The sequence below is a fragment of the Macrobrachium rosenbergii genome, chromosome 14 (assembly GCF_040412425.1).
Source record: "Macrobrachium rosenbergii isolate ZJJX-2024 chromosome 14, ASM4041242v1, whole genome shotgun sequence".
In the NCBI taxonomy this organism is placed as follows: domain Eukaryota; kingdom Metazoa; phylum Arthropoda; class Malacostraca; order Decapoda; family Palaemonidae; genus Macrobrachium; species Macrobrachium rosenbergii.
The window spans coordinates 19,197,702-19,213,401 of record NC_089754.1 but is presented as its reverse complement, the minus strand read 5'-3'; the positions used below and the strand labels follow the sequence as shown (position 1 = coordinate 19,213,401).

At 33.1% G+C, this 15,700-nt stretch overlaps 1 long non-coding RNA gene across 1 annotated transcript in view; it reads right to left on the bottom strand.

The window, feature by feature from the left end:
* Positions 1–15,368, bottom strand: part of LOC136845747 (uncharacterized) — a 41,441-nt gene extending 26,073 nt beyond the window's left edge. Inside the window, exon 1 of the long non-coding RNA XR_010855236.1 lies at positions 15,034–15,368. This is a non-coding gene — a long non-coding RNA (uncharacterized lncRNA). The remainder of the gene's footprint in view (positions 1–15,033) is intronic.
* Positions 15,369–15,700: the final 332 nt, after the last annotated feature.

Genomic DNA, 15,700 nt, shown 5'->3' with positions numbered 1-15,700 from the left:
TTTGCAGGAGTAATTTTGTTTCTTAATTTACAGAAAGCCGTGTTCAAGTTGATGAACCTCTTTCTCGTTTGTTATTATTTGAATTTTAAAAAAGTTTTTTCTCGTGGAATTTGTAAAGATCGTACGTAAGGTAAGGTTTAGCGTAATGTTTTTCATTTCTGTTTTTTTCACACTTCAGTTCACAAACACCTGATGTTAATGAAGCTGAAAACATTTTGGGATTTATGTAGTACATGACACAAATAAATGAGATAATAAATCTGTAGATATGTTCAGAAATCGCCAACAAAATAACTGATAACAATGCCGCAAATTTGCCGAATATTATATTCAGTGAGCTCATAATAAAAAAAAATACTAAGAAAACATGCAAAGCGGAAAGCCGATAAGGTACAGAATATTTAAAAGAACGCATACAGTCAGATGGTGTGTGGGTGTATTTTTTTGTTTTTTTGGCTTGTTTAAACTCAAATGGATCATTGATCATCGCCAGATAATTCTGATTTGAAGAGCTGACTGTTCATAAGTTCTGAGAAGACCTTCAGTGAACGCAGTAAATTGTTAAAGACAAGCTGTCTCATTTTCAGACAAGAGCGGGTGGTGTTATGAATATCTGTTACTCCTCTTCTTATATACTCGTAATATCATATCCTTAGGACAAACCTTTTCACTTTGGTATTTGAACATGATAACCTCAAGTATATAACATAAATAAAGTGTGTGTATTTTTAACAGTTGTTAGTTGGAGAGAGGCGAGCACAGTTGTTATTCAGGAGTCGTAATGTAAAGCATATAATCCAAAGCGGGATGGTGGTTGGTTCATTTGATTGGAAGAAGAGGCCATATTCAGTGAGTTAGGAAAGAAAGCAAATAAGGTCCTGACATAAAAAAAAAAGAATTACTAAAGGACCACGGCTGACGAACTTAGGGTTAATTGTAAATCTGATGTTTAACATTAATGAGACCGAATATTTTCATTTACCATTTTTTCCCCTTGCTAACAAACATCTTCCACTAAAATCACTCCCTCGGGAATCCATTGGCTTCTAAAGTTGATGAATACTGAATAATCGTCTTCATTTTCGGAGTGCCCGCGAGCCGACATTCTGTGTGAGTGTGTGAGTGTGTTTTTTTTTTATGCATTCTTTAGCACCATCTACTTTAGCCTATTACTCAGGGACGTCTGCTTTTTCAGAGCTTTCTTTCTTTGCCAAACTTTGGTACAGGGGGCGTAGGATAAAGACTGGAAAACAATTAGATCTTACTGGAGTAATTGAAAAACAAAACACCCTTGACATTACCTGTGAAAATCACTGCTTCCTGCAGTGAGGTCAGAGACCATAAAGGGAAGTGGAGTAGGGAAGGTATTCACAGTAATTATTGTTTTTACAGAAGAGGAAGCAAATAAAAAGGGCTCGAACTGATTGTCAATAAAAACTCTAGTTAGAGGGTAGGGGGGCTGTTTAACTATCAGAAATCTATACTTACATGTTTTCGAATGTTAGACAATTTTTTTTTTAAAGAAACCTTCAGAAAATGTTTTCTAGAGCAACCTTTATCATCTGTATAATGAAATATGAAGAACAGACACAAACGTCTTCCAAAGTCAATATTGGCATATTTGCTATGCAAATCTGTTTTTCATGTTTGTATATGTATCACAGCTGATCTGTGATAGCAAACATAAAACCAAAGTTAATCTATGGATGATCTGATTTAATCACAGCTGTTGGCCTAGAATCCATTTTCCTCCTATCCATCACAAAATACAGATTTCTCTCCCGACATTTCATTACACTCTTCAGGCTTATCGAAGTAGGATTCGAACCAATGCACGAAGGGTCAATCGATATTTGGTGCTATTATATATATATATATATATATATATATATATATATATATATATATATATAAATATATATATATATATATATATATACATATTTATATATATATATTTATATATATATATAAATATATATATATATATATAAATATATATATATATATATATATATATATATATATATATATATATATATATATATATATATATATATATATATATATATATATATATATGCATATATATATATATATATATATATATATATATATATATATATATATATATATATATATACAGTAGGGTCTATATTTATATTTTAGCTTAAAAGCAATAACCGCCAACCTATGCTAAGATGACGCTGGTCGATCTACTTGCCCGGTAGAATGCATGCGAACTGATTACATATGCGTGGGACCTGTGTCTGTCTTCGTAGCTAAGTGAGTCTTGAATGGAACATGTCTAGCGGAGAATGAAAAGCAACGTCTTATATTGCCTATTGGACATGAGATTGTTATAAATGTATGCATAAAGGGCGAGGAAGGCGAAAAATTCAGAGGTTATTGTGGATATTGAAAATACACGCACACACACACACATATATATATATATATATATATATATATATATATATATATATATATATATATGTATATATATATATATATATATATATATATATTTATTTATATATACACATATATATGTATAGATAAAATATGTATAAACACATATACCTATCTATCTATCTATCTATACATACATATATATATATATATATATATATATATATATATATATATATATATATATATATATATATATATATATATATATATATATATATATATATATATATATATATATATCTTGTAAATGTGGTCACACTGCCTGTCCTTCCTCTGTCTCTCTCTCTTTCTCTCTCCCTCTATATATATATATATATATATATATATATATATATATATATATATATATATATATATATATATATATATATATACATATATATATATATATATATATATATATATATATATATATATATATATAGAGAGAGAGAGAGAGAGAGAGAGAGAGAGAGAGAGAGAGAGAGAGAGAGAGAAGAGAGATAGTTAGATAAATAGATGGACAGAGACTTTTAAACACATATAAGCAGAATTATTACCTTTTACAATTAGATCATTGTAAATGCTCCTTGAATAAAGTTCTATTTGCATGAAAACAACAATGTAGTTCTACTTAACATTAAAGAAACTCACAAATCGCACAAAAATGTTGAGATAAATGGATTTATTCCGCGTAATAAATTCTGTTACCACATTGCTCGCTCCTCTCTCTCTCTCTCTCCCTCTCTCTATCGCAAATTTTCAGCGAACGTATATGTAATTGAATAGCTAACCAAATATTTTATATTTCCCTGAACACGAATGTAATTGTCCTTTCGGAGGGAGTATTCGAATGAAATGCTAATTGATTTCTTTTTTTTTTGCTATTTCAAACTTTTAAATGAAAGGTTCATTAATATTTATGCAAGGTTAGATAGGGTGCTCATCGTCATTGTGATATTATATGTAAAAAATGTATTCCGAAATATTATTTCTTTTTGATTCCAATTATTTCCTTTCACCACACTTGGCTGCGGCAGCCTATTTAGGGCTTTCATATTATTGTTGTTGTTTTTGCCGATATTATTATTATTATTATTATTATTATTATTATTATTATTATTATTATTATTATTATTATTATTTATTATTATTATTATTATTTGTCCTCCGACGAAGCGTTTGAACTGCTTTACATAAAACGTAGTTGTTTCAATGCTTTTCAGAGTTCATCAAATATATATATATATATATATATATATATATATATATATATATATATATATATATATATATATATATATATATATATATATATATATATATATATATGATGAACTCTGTGAAAAGCATTGAAAAACTATGTTTTATGAAAACTAGTTCAAAACGCTTCGTCGGAGAACAAATATATACTAAACGTTTGTGCGTGTGTGTACGTTTATAAAAATGAGGCAAACATCCATGTCTTGACCTGCTTTTTAAGCTTTCCTTTTCTACATTTCTATTTTCACATTTACCCATATTATGCCTAGTCCTCATTTTTATATTACTTGTGTGACACATATCTCTTTGTATGTCTGTCGATTTTCACAAACTCACTTGTCTGCAAGACGCAACATTCTCCGGAAAGATGGAAGGCCCCGAACCCTTTTATCTAAGTTTCAGAATCCTGCAACCAGAAGTCCTAATAGCGCCACACTTCAGCTAACTTTTTTCAGACGGATACAAAAATGGTATAATTTTTTGTCTCTAGAAGCAATAGACGTCCCTAAGATTATATTAATCTTTAATGAAGGCTTCGTCGTGCTATGTCCAGCAGGCCTGGCCTGCAACAATGCAGGGCTTGGCAAGGTGTTTTAGGTGGGCCACAAAAATTCAATGTTTTCATTTTGAGTTGGGGACCCAGTACTGTCTAGCTGCTTTACTCAGCCTAAGGTTGGGGTCCGTCTCCAGCGATCTCGTTCCAGCAATGACTACAGTAGGTGGATAAACAAATGCAATTTATTCAGACAGTTTATCAATTTCTTCATGTCCATCGCTGAGTTGTAACCTCATCATCATCATCAAGAAAATTAAATTACCGAGAGCTCTGACACTCTTCTCACCTTCTGCCTACAGCAATCATGCCACTGATGGATCTCTTATGGAGATGGAAAACTTCATTTCATTCTTAGTTTGGTTCCAGGCTTCGTAGTGAAAAGTGTTTCCAAAATGTGAAGTAAATGAGGAGTTAAGAGGGCACTGTGGCTAACAAGTATTCCACATATAAATGTATTAAAAGATAAAAATGCAGGGTATATGGACTTGCTAAAATACTTCTTATGAAGTAAATCATATAATCCAGCTCTTTAGTTGACTGAAAGAGAGCTGATCTACTTGCGTAAGAATGAGTACAGTGGAGTGAAAACTATGTGAAGCAGACCTATTTATCCCTTAGATACATCTCAAGGGCAGTTATTTACAGAATATTCTTAGAAAATACTTACATAGGTTTATATCTGTGAAGAAAACATAAATTTTACCCAAAAAATGAGGACAAAAAACGTTGGTTGAGTTCAGGGGCAGAGATAAAATTCTTTATAGCGGTATGAGAGCCGTAAGTAAATCTCTAAAAGTTGTTTTTATGACCTCTTACTTCCGTACCAAACATCCCTCTGAATGTTTGCACATCAAACGCATAAAAAGATAAATAAACAGAAAATAAACTTTAACAGCCCCTGAACTTACATATAGTCAGTATTCTAAAAAAAAAAAAATTGTCCTCCAGTTAATAAATCAACAACGGCTTTTCTCTAATTTTGTTTTTCTAGAGCTAGACGCAGCCGGTAATCTTATTGGCGCACGTTAAGGAAGTGGAAAGTTTAGTTGTTATTCTATGCATTGTCGTTCGTAACGTTTATAAATAGTCTAAGCTACCAAGAGTGAATCAATTACTTATGCATTTCAGACGTGGGTTCCAAATCAGGTAGTATCATCAAATTATTGCTACAAGAACGATCCAAATAAAACTCTTCCTTTCTCATTCTCATTTTATTCATAAGAAAGGTTCGGAACAACCTAGACTAGAATGTGGGTTTGAATATGAAATTCTTATTGAATTCCCATATCGTATCGTAATCACTAGATCTGGAATTTTCCTAACTAAATTTGCATGATTCGCTGGTCAAAAGTCTTAGTATTATCCTAAAAAACATTTCTTAAATTCTGGAATTCGAATTTAGAGTAGATAGGGTATACAGTAAAATTCGTTTATGGCGAATTCCAGGGGACTGTCGTCTGCAATTCGTTATAGGCATCATTCGATATAAAAGGAGATACTTGAAATTATTGGATTACCTCCCATGTTTTGATACAGAATGAAATCCAGACTATAAAGTATCGATCCTCCTAAGTGCATCAAGTTTTCTAATACACTTCAATAACAGTCATTGTTAGGTTAAGAATTTGTTTGTAACAAAATTAAAGTAATGTTTGTAGTTTTTTCTTTATTTAAAACATTTAAATGAGATTATGTTGATACACAAGGTACACAGTGTCCGCGGTGAGTGTAATACTCGTACATGTGAATTTTATTAAGCTTCTAGTGGTTGTGTATTGAACGTAATAATTTTTTACTTGTGTGAAGAAACAATCTGTTGACACGGATTTCACTTGGAATAATAAGAAAGTAACACAGCATATTAATTTTAAATATTTCAATTGCGCATGACATAAAAAACAACAAAAAGTCATAAGCAACTGAAATTAGCAAACAAGCACAAACCGGTTAAAAAAATAGTTCTCACGATCATTTCATGCACAGTTTAAGATTTAAGCACTATTGTACCGAAAAAACATGGCCTTCTTGCGGGAAAAATTTTTCAAAGCTGACAAAGACAAAATTAAGAACAAAGTAATAACAGTTTACTGAGATAACAAGTGTTTGATGTTTGTTTAACAATAAAATTATCACTTCGTTACAACAGGTATGTTTTACCAATAAAACTGTCACAGGGACATACAAAATAGTTCGTTACATACCTGATTTCGTAATAAAGAATTCGTCACATGCCTACAATTTTAAGTTCATTTATTTGAAGTGGGACCGGGGATTTCACTTTCATTCGTGATAAGCCTGAATTCGTTACAAGCCTGTACCTTATAAACGAACTTTACTGTATTTTCTTTTAAATGTATAAGAAAAGCCAAGGACAAACCTTACATTGTATAACAGTTATCGTTTTCAGGTAAATGAGCGAAAGAAAAATCTTTACGCGACTAAATTACCAATCAAAATAAAATCTGAAGAACAGAAAAACAGAACTTAACAAATCATGACGCTAAAAATGAGGAAAAGCGACGTATGATGCAATCTGCAAAGAAGAATAAGAAAACATTGCACAATACTAAGGCTTCCCACTCACTAGCTTTTTTGGATTCTAGAGAGTCACAGAGCTTCCCTGCCAGGCATATTGGATTCCTCAGATCTATTACAATTTTTTAAGCACCGAGTTTTTTGAGATGGGGTTCTTGGCGCCATGCCAACACTTGCAGATGTTTCTGGGAGCTTACGGTATCTGTCTTTCATAGTTTATCACTCGGTGATCTAAGTACTAAACAGACAAAATGTTTTTTATTAATCACGACGTGGTAAACGCCTTCTTCCCTGGTATACCAGTTGCTGCTTCACTTCAACTATTGTTTTCATACATTGCTACTTTGCAGTATTTTGAAAATGAAATATTGTCACATTCTTAAAAGCAATGAATGGGAGTTAAGAGCTAAAATAAAATGTTCAAAGCAAGAGGTATTGCAACATCATCCTTAACTACACTTTTTTTAACCTAGGAGAGCTGATTAACAGCTCTCCTAAGGCTGGCCCGAAGGATTTGACTCATTTTACGTGGCTAAGAACCAATTAGTTACCTAGCAACGGGACCTACAGCTTATTGTGGAATCCGAACCACTTTATAGCGAGACATGAATTTCTATCACCAGAAATAAATTCCTCTTATTCTTCATTGGCCAGCCGGAGATTCGAACGCGGGCCCTGCAGAGTGCTAGCTGAGAACGGTACCGACCAGTCCAACGAAGAACTGCTACTCTTGTTAAATATCCTATGCACAAACATAACTAAAACTTAATTGCCTGAAGGCACAATAGCGCCAATATGAAAGGTGAAGAGTTTAGAATCAAGAATTCTCAGGCGAAAATATCTTCGGTGACGATCCACAACATGTAATCCTTTAAAAAACACGCATAATACATTACTTCAGGAGACTATATACACTCTGTATCTAAAATATCACTAAAAATGAGATACTGAATATCACCAGCAAAGATTTCAGGTTTCTCCCTTTTATATTATTATATGGGAAAGTGATACAGAAACAACAGGGCTGGGATGTTATTCAATGGAGCCTTTAATGAAGCCTTCCATCACAAAAATTTAATGGCGAAGGTCACGGCAACAGTGTTGCTTCCCAGCGCTTGGCCTTTGTCATAAATTCTATATTTTATTCTGTTCAATAGTGTTGTTTGATTTAAAACTATATGATTAAACCTGATATTCCAGTCGAAGAAATTATTCGGCAATAAGACTTTAAAATGAGATGGAGGGTATAAACACGCCACTCTGGAGAGCCCCTCACTTCTACATCCACCTTGGAGGGCTACATTCAGTTATTATAAGGCTGTGAAGTACTTTCTGAAACAAATGACCTTCAGAACTTAGCTGGCACCAGCTTTTCAAAAGACTCCCCTTCTCAGTTTCTGGTTCAGAACTTTGCATCAGCGCAAGCTGACACAGCCAGATTATGTTAATTTTTCCACCTCATTCAGTACTATGCTGTGTGTGCTTGTATATATATATATATATATATATATATATATATATATATATATATATATATATATATATATATATATATATATATATATATATATATATATATATATATTATTTTTTTTTTTTTTCTTTTCTTTTTGTATTTCACACTAGATTGAAGATATCGAATCGTCTTCTTCGATTACCTGTCATCTCTTTTTGTTAGAATAAGAAAATTTCAGTGATTGATAAGTCGATGTTATAATTATTTTTTGTGATTAAAATAACCACTCCTGGCAACCATTCCCACCTCTCTCTCTCTCTCAAACACACACACACACACACACACACACGCAAATAGTTCCCGTAAGGGGTATGGTAATTTACTGACAGGTAGGCTAATGCATAATTAATGGACTATAAATTAATTAACCAAATTTCGGAAAATCCGTCTTCACTAGTTAGTTAGAGCTTGATCACCGCCAGTATCAGACAGGAGAAGAATATATGTATATTTTATTGGAGAAAGTCCATTTACATGTCGTGTATTTGTAAAAATAACTAAATTCCAAACTTCGTTGTTACCTTTACGATTGTTTTCAAGAGGTCAAACCACGCTTGGTTAAATTATGAAGCTGTCGATATACTCGAAGGATTGTTAAGGTTGTTTTTAACCCTGGAGTTTGTCTCCTAAAATTTCATGAAGAATCAACGGAAATCTGCTCGAGTGCACAACAACCATACAGATAGGGACAAACATTTGCCATATTACAAGCGTAGCCCAGCACTGGCATATTGATACTGTATGAAGGGCCAGGAAAGCTTTTAGCCATTGGATGGAATAATGTGTAAATATACCATGCAGGTTAAATGAAATTTTCACATTCATAGCAAACAGAAAAATGTTTGCAGCTATTAACGTCCGCATGAGAGCCATTACAATAGCTTTTGGCTAAAAATAAATTGTTTGTTTATCCCTTTTTTTCCCTAGATTTTTTTTTTTTTTTTTTTTTAGCAGGACGGCAATCCATATAGACGTAATTTTGCCCCTCTGCTCGTAAATGGATTGGACTGGACGCTGCCGGATGATGTGCTGATTGACATAATTGATGCCAATCGGGGGTTTTCAATTGTTTTCTACAAAAATAATCGCCGCAGGAAATTTTCCATGACAGTTTTCTTTCTAATAGAACTTGATGGCCTCCTTCAATGCAATAATTAGTTGGAAAATTGAAAATTATTTTCTTGAAAAAGAAAAAATAATTTAGGTGATAATTTTTAGCACTAGAAAGCAGCAATAAGCATCGCGTGCACTTTCGAAAGTTATAACGCATTGTAAAACATATTTAACTGTGAATGTATATATACGTACAAACACACATACTTTCATACATGCAAACACATACGTATATATAGTATATAAATGTATATATATATATATATATATATATATATATATATATATATATATATATATATATATATATATATATATATATATATATATATATATATATATATATATATATATATATATATGTAATCAAAATGCAATCACGTGTGGAACAGAAATAAATTTCTTACTCACATCGGGATGGAATCCAAGTGACTCACATGCCGATCGAACCCAGGTCTTCCAATTGATGGGCAGGGGCGCTGTCAACTGAACCACATAAGTTATAATAGAAGCTGGAACCTAAGTACCACCGTACCCATGGCTTTTACCTGGGCAGACTTACTGCCCAGCATACTGACGAGTTTTACCCAACTTCCCGACCCAGCAGACAAAGCATTTCATTTGAATTATCCCTTGTGAGTGAATGTGATAGAAGTAATCAACACACATTCACGTGTGGCACAGAAATAAATTTCTGACTCACATCGGGAACGAACCTAAGTCTTTCAGTTGAAAGGCAAGGGCGCTAACAACTGAAAGACCTGAGTTCGATCCCGATGTGTGCCAGAAATTTATTTCTGTTCCACATGTAATTGTGTATTGATTACTTGTATCACATTCACTCACAAGGGATAATTCGAATGAAATGCTGTTAGTTGGGTCACTGCTGCTGGGTCGGGAAGTTGGGGAAAACTCGCTGGTGTCTTGGCAGTGAGCCTGCCCAGATAAAAGCCTCAGGTACCGTGGTGCTTAGGTTCCATCATTTTTTGCGACACGCGTGGTTCAGTTGGCAGCACCTTGGCATTCAGTTGAAAGACCTGGGTTCATCCCATGTGAGTCAGATATATATATATATATATATATATATATATATATATATATATATATATATATATATATATATATATATATAAATAAGGTTTGTAATGTGTGTGCATGGAAAAATAGATACAAAGACAAGCGAAAAGAATGGTAAATAGGAGAAAAATAGCATATTTCTAAGTTTTGGGAGCAAGGGTTAAAGAGAAACACCAAGCATGATGGGAGAGTTGGAAAGGAAGATTGCTTGCAAGATCAGAAGTGAGTGGCGCAGTGTGTGTGTAGCGTGTGTCAATGCACTTCTTAAGAAGTGTTACTTCACAGCAACATGTTTTTTTTTTCAGTCTGAATACGTTTTATGGATTATAATGAATTTAGCTTATCTTAGAAAATATTAAGAAAATCATTTATTTGACGACTGGCCGATTTTTATTTCTGTTTCTATCCTAGCAGATGCTTTAACTTTTTTTTTTATTGCCATTGCTTAACATTCTGGACTTTTGCTATGGTCCTGACAGCCGAATATATTTTTGCAATCTATTTCGCATGACGGAAGGGTTCAATTTCCGTTCTGCTCTTTCGTGAATGTGAATAAATCATTTTTCATTTCTGCAGCGACGTTACTTGTACCTCTTTGGTAAATGTCACGTCTTCTTTGACATTTGTATCAAAAGGTTCTCACTACACTTTTCAAGAATTTTTTTATCATCTTTTAGTCACTTATCTGAAGGTTATCACTCTTTCAGGAATAAGCCCAACTTGATGTTCTTGGATTTTATTTTTCTTTTGGTAGTATGTAAAATTATCCTTTTCAATACAGCATTAATTTTCTTTTACCCATCATATATTGTCAAAATTGCAATTCTTGAGCTCATGTTCTGGTTCATTTTTTTAAATATACAATCTTTCAAAATAAAAGGCATTTTCATTTCATGGTCTGAGAATGTTACCAGTATTGCTTTATAACTTGATTCTCGCACTGATAATATTTCATCTCTAAAAATTGCACAACCAAGGGCACTCTTCATTACAGGATTTGGAACTCGGGTTGTCATTATTTTACAATAGTCTTCCATTTCATTATTTCTGTGTGTACGTGTGTGTGTTTTTTTTCAATTCGATTCTATGTTTCTACCCGCCTCGCCAATAGCTTGTCATTAATCATAGACTTTTAACACATGCCCAGATGATTCATGTTTGGTTCACGTTTTTCGATTTTTTTTCCGTGAAGCGAGGGCATTTTGATTCTTTCCAGTCTGCAGTTTTTACTGTTTTTTTTTCTTTTGTAATGTATAGCTGTTTGTGACTCAGGTTTTGTGACTGAATAGTCAGCGATTGTCTATTATGGCCTTAAATGAAAAGTCTGTTTAGAAGCGTGATTAGATCTTCATCTGTTTGCAGTGATGATAATTGCTATTCATAAATTGTGGTCAACAAGAATTTGGTTAGGCATTCTTTTTCCTTCATATTTTTAAAACACTTTTCTCTCTTTCTTCATCGTCATGGTTTTATTATTTCAACTGACAATGAAACAAATCTCTTGCCAACAGTATTCTTTGCCCTTCCAAAAGAAACAGCTTCATGTTTGCCATGAAATATACTGTTTGGCTGCTGCATTTTCGCGCAGAAATTCGGATACGTTTTCAAAAGGAAATGGAAGAATAATTGGACTCTTTCCTGCATCCGCCATTGAAGTGGTATTGCCGCCTGCTGTTTCCTGTGACTGCCAAAGACGTTCATCAAATGATCATTAGCGTTTTCACAGAGTAATGGAAAGCTGGGATCAGTACGACCATTCCCGACGCTCAGTCCCCACGCCTCTTTAATAATGCTGACTGACAGACCGATTTTATGACCAAGCTTGGAAGGGTGTTATAAGAAAAATCTTTTTTAACTCTATTAATGGACAAACAAAATCTCTACGGAGCTTCTTAGAGTGGGAAATGGCCCCTGAAACTGCGTGAACATTCTTTGGTGTCCGATATCTGTTATGTCTTTAAGCGTGTTGGACTTTACTTAAGTCGTTTGATAATGGCGAAGCTGCCTACCCTTTCAACTCCGTGAGACCGAGATCACGACTTTCCTAGTAAGGCGGTAGTGCCGTCAGTGCACCTCACGTGGTGCACTGTAGGCATTACTAAAGTTTCTTTGCAGCGTCCCTTCGGCCTCTAGCTGCACCCAGTTTTTATCACTTTATTTTACCTATATCCCTCTTCCTTCTTTCAATCAGGCTGTCCAGCCTCTCTAACTTTACTTCGTAGAGCAAATGTGTGATTTTCTCCCAGTTCCACCTCTATATCAGTAAAACATGGAGTGGCGCTCTCTCAGCTGAACACGTGACCTTTGTTGGCATCAAAAACACCATGTGCATCAACACAAAATACTATATTGTAATGAAGAAACACTAAAGTAGCATATTACTCTTTTCCCTCTCGTTTAATTATAAAATTAAGAATATGATGTTTTATTACAGATAAATTAATCATTACTGTACATTATATTTCGGAATATTAATACCGTAGTACGGGGTCTATTGGTTGAAGTCAAAATTTTGCTTTCTGATCTGTCTATATCTCAGACATTGGAAAAAACCTCAAACAATTTGATTAGAAAACTACTATTCCTTATCAAGCAATCAGTATTCTATATACATACAAATAAATATAAATTTTCTTTTAACAAAAAAACAGAAAATAACTGAATGTTGATTTGTGTGAATTAAAATTTCCCATAAAAGAATCACCAATCTTAACCTGTATAAACTTGAAATACTGGAAAGTCAAAAATACACAATTTCATCAGGAAAAATGATTCTCTTACAGAGTGATCAGTAAACAATACGCATAAATAAATAACTATAAAATGAAATGTTGATTTATGTCAAACAATATATATATATATATATATATATATATATATATATATATATATATATATATATTATATATATATATATATAAATATATCATTACAGATATTTCTTGTAACGACTAAATTAAAATGTTGATTTATGTTGAACATTCAGTACTATATATATATATATACTGCAGCATACAGTAACGCCCTTTGTTTCAAGTGGAACAAAATTAAAACTTTTGATTATCTTCTTATGTTTTGAACATGAATGTATTGCCACAGGTTAATAGATTATAATATATTAACAAAATTAATATAATGCTTTATTTGGTTTTATTATTTTCTTTAATTAATTTGCATTCATTTTTTTCAGATAATTTATACAACATGAGATTAACAAAGGAACAGAGATAAAAGCAATTCAATTGTACTATCAAAACAATAAAATGGTGCTGAAAACCAAGATTGTTATCAGCTAATTTAACATTCATGCAAAGCCGAAATATCATTTATTGAACATTATTAAACCGAATAAGCATTATATTAATTTTGTTAATATATTATATTAATCTATAACCTGTATGTTCATAAAAAATAAGGATAATAAAAGGCTTTAATTTTGTTCCACTTAAACAAAGGGCGTTACTTACGCCGCACCGTATATATATAATATTTATTCTTTTTTATCATACATCATGTAAATATATTTATTCTTATCCATCAATATAAAATTATTGCTCTCACGCTTCTTTGTTACAGGATAAAAACAAGACATGTTAACATAAGCAACATCTTGTCAGCCTACTTATAGCCAAGCATTTTTAACAGCAAATAAGAAATATCAACACTGTGAAAGTGATATTACATTTGCCGAGTAAATTGCGTATTGTTTAGCATGTTGAGCTACTTTGGTATTTCCGGGAGCATTTTATTGCTAGCTTTGGAACGATATCTAAAGAGAATGTTTAAATAACGGCTACCATATATCTGGACGAAAATTGTTCTGAAAAAAACAAAAGAGTAAAACCACCCGAACTAATGAGCATAGGCCTAGCGTTTACTTAGCAAAGATTCTTTTCCTTGCTGTTAGCATTCTTAAAGGCTATTCTTCCCTTAGTATGGTGATTCAGTAAATTTTACCAGAAAGAAATGATTGTCATATATTCGAGAATAAGTTGTACATAGAATGAGATTTAAATGATACATCATCCTAATAGATGAGTGGTTTAAGGGCACAGGTGAATCCTAGGCTACCAAATTTTCGTTTTCTCGCTAATATCAGTCTACGAGACGTATCATTTGATGAAAACAGAAATGAAACCAGGATTTATTACACATACAAAAATACAACCGTTTTTACTTTAAATTAAATAATAGAAATTGTTATCATCGGTCGCCCTGAAATACTCTCATGTAACGTGTTTTATGATTAAAAGACAAGACTTGTTGACACAACCAGTAAGTAACCTATAGGCCTAGTTCCTACATAGCATTTTTAACACGAGCAAGATCTATTTTACGATATTAAGTGGAGTATATAAGATTAATGATGGTCTGATTTCAAAACTGAAATCGCCATTGCATTTATGTATCACAATAATGTGCTGGAAATGAGACATGTTTACTGAGAAAGCGTGTCAACTGCTAACAAAACATATTCTAACAAAATAATGGTTAACTAAAATTCAGTATGCTTGCTCACCTGTGAAATGCTATTCCATTTTTCTTTAAGAATTCCCTTGCTCATCTCTTCCATTAAAAAGTGCACAACGTAACATTACGAAAGTAATGAACGAAAACAATAGCAGGACACACCAAGCATCCATTTAATTTCCGCGGGTCGCGGGGATTTAAAGACGGCACAAGGATATGCAGACGAGCATCCCTGGTGGCGGCATACAAAACTACGATGTACAGATGACACCGCCTTTAGATCATTGTATTTTATCTCCTGTTTTCTGGATTTCTTTATCTTGTTGTCCAACCACTCCCCGTTATCACTGTCTTAAGCACTGGATGGCCGAAAGCTTCCCAGTGCTTGGCTTGACCATCTAAATTCATCAAATCAAACCAAACGTTCATGGCTTATGTCAAAATTCGAAAACCCACGATTTGAGAAACTGTGGTGGCCTGGCAAGAATACTGCCTTACTATTGGTCGACTACTTTTACGTCACCGATTAGTAACCAATGAGAGCTCTTGATTTTGTTCTGCCGCCAAGAAGTATCTATTAGCACAAGTGTCTGTCGAAAACGTGTCGCTTATAGTATTATTTTTGCGGTGTTTGAAGTCGAAACGTTCATTTATTTCTGTGTTCGGTACTTCGGGAACGCTTTCTGTTATAATACAGGAAGATAAACGTGCGAGCA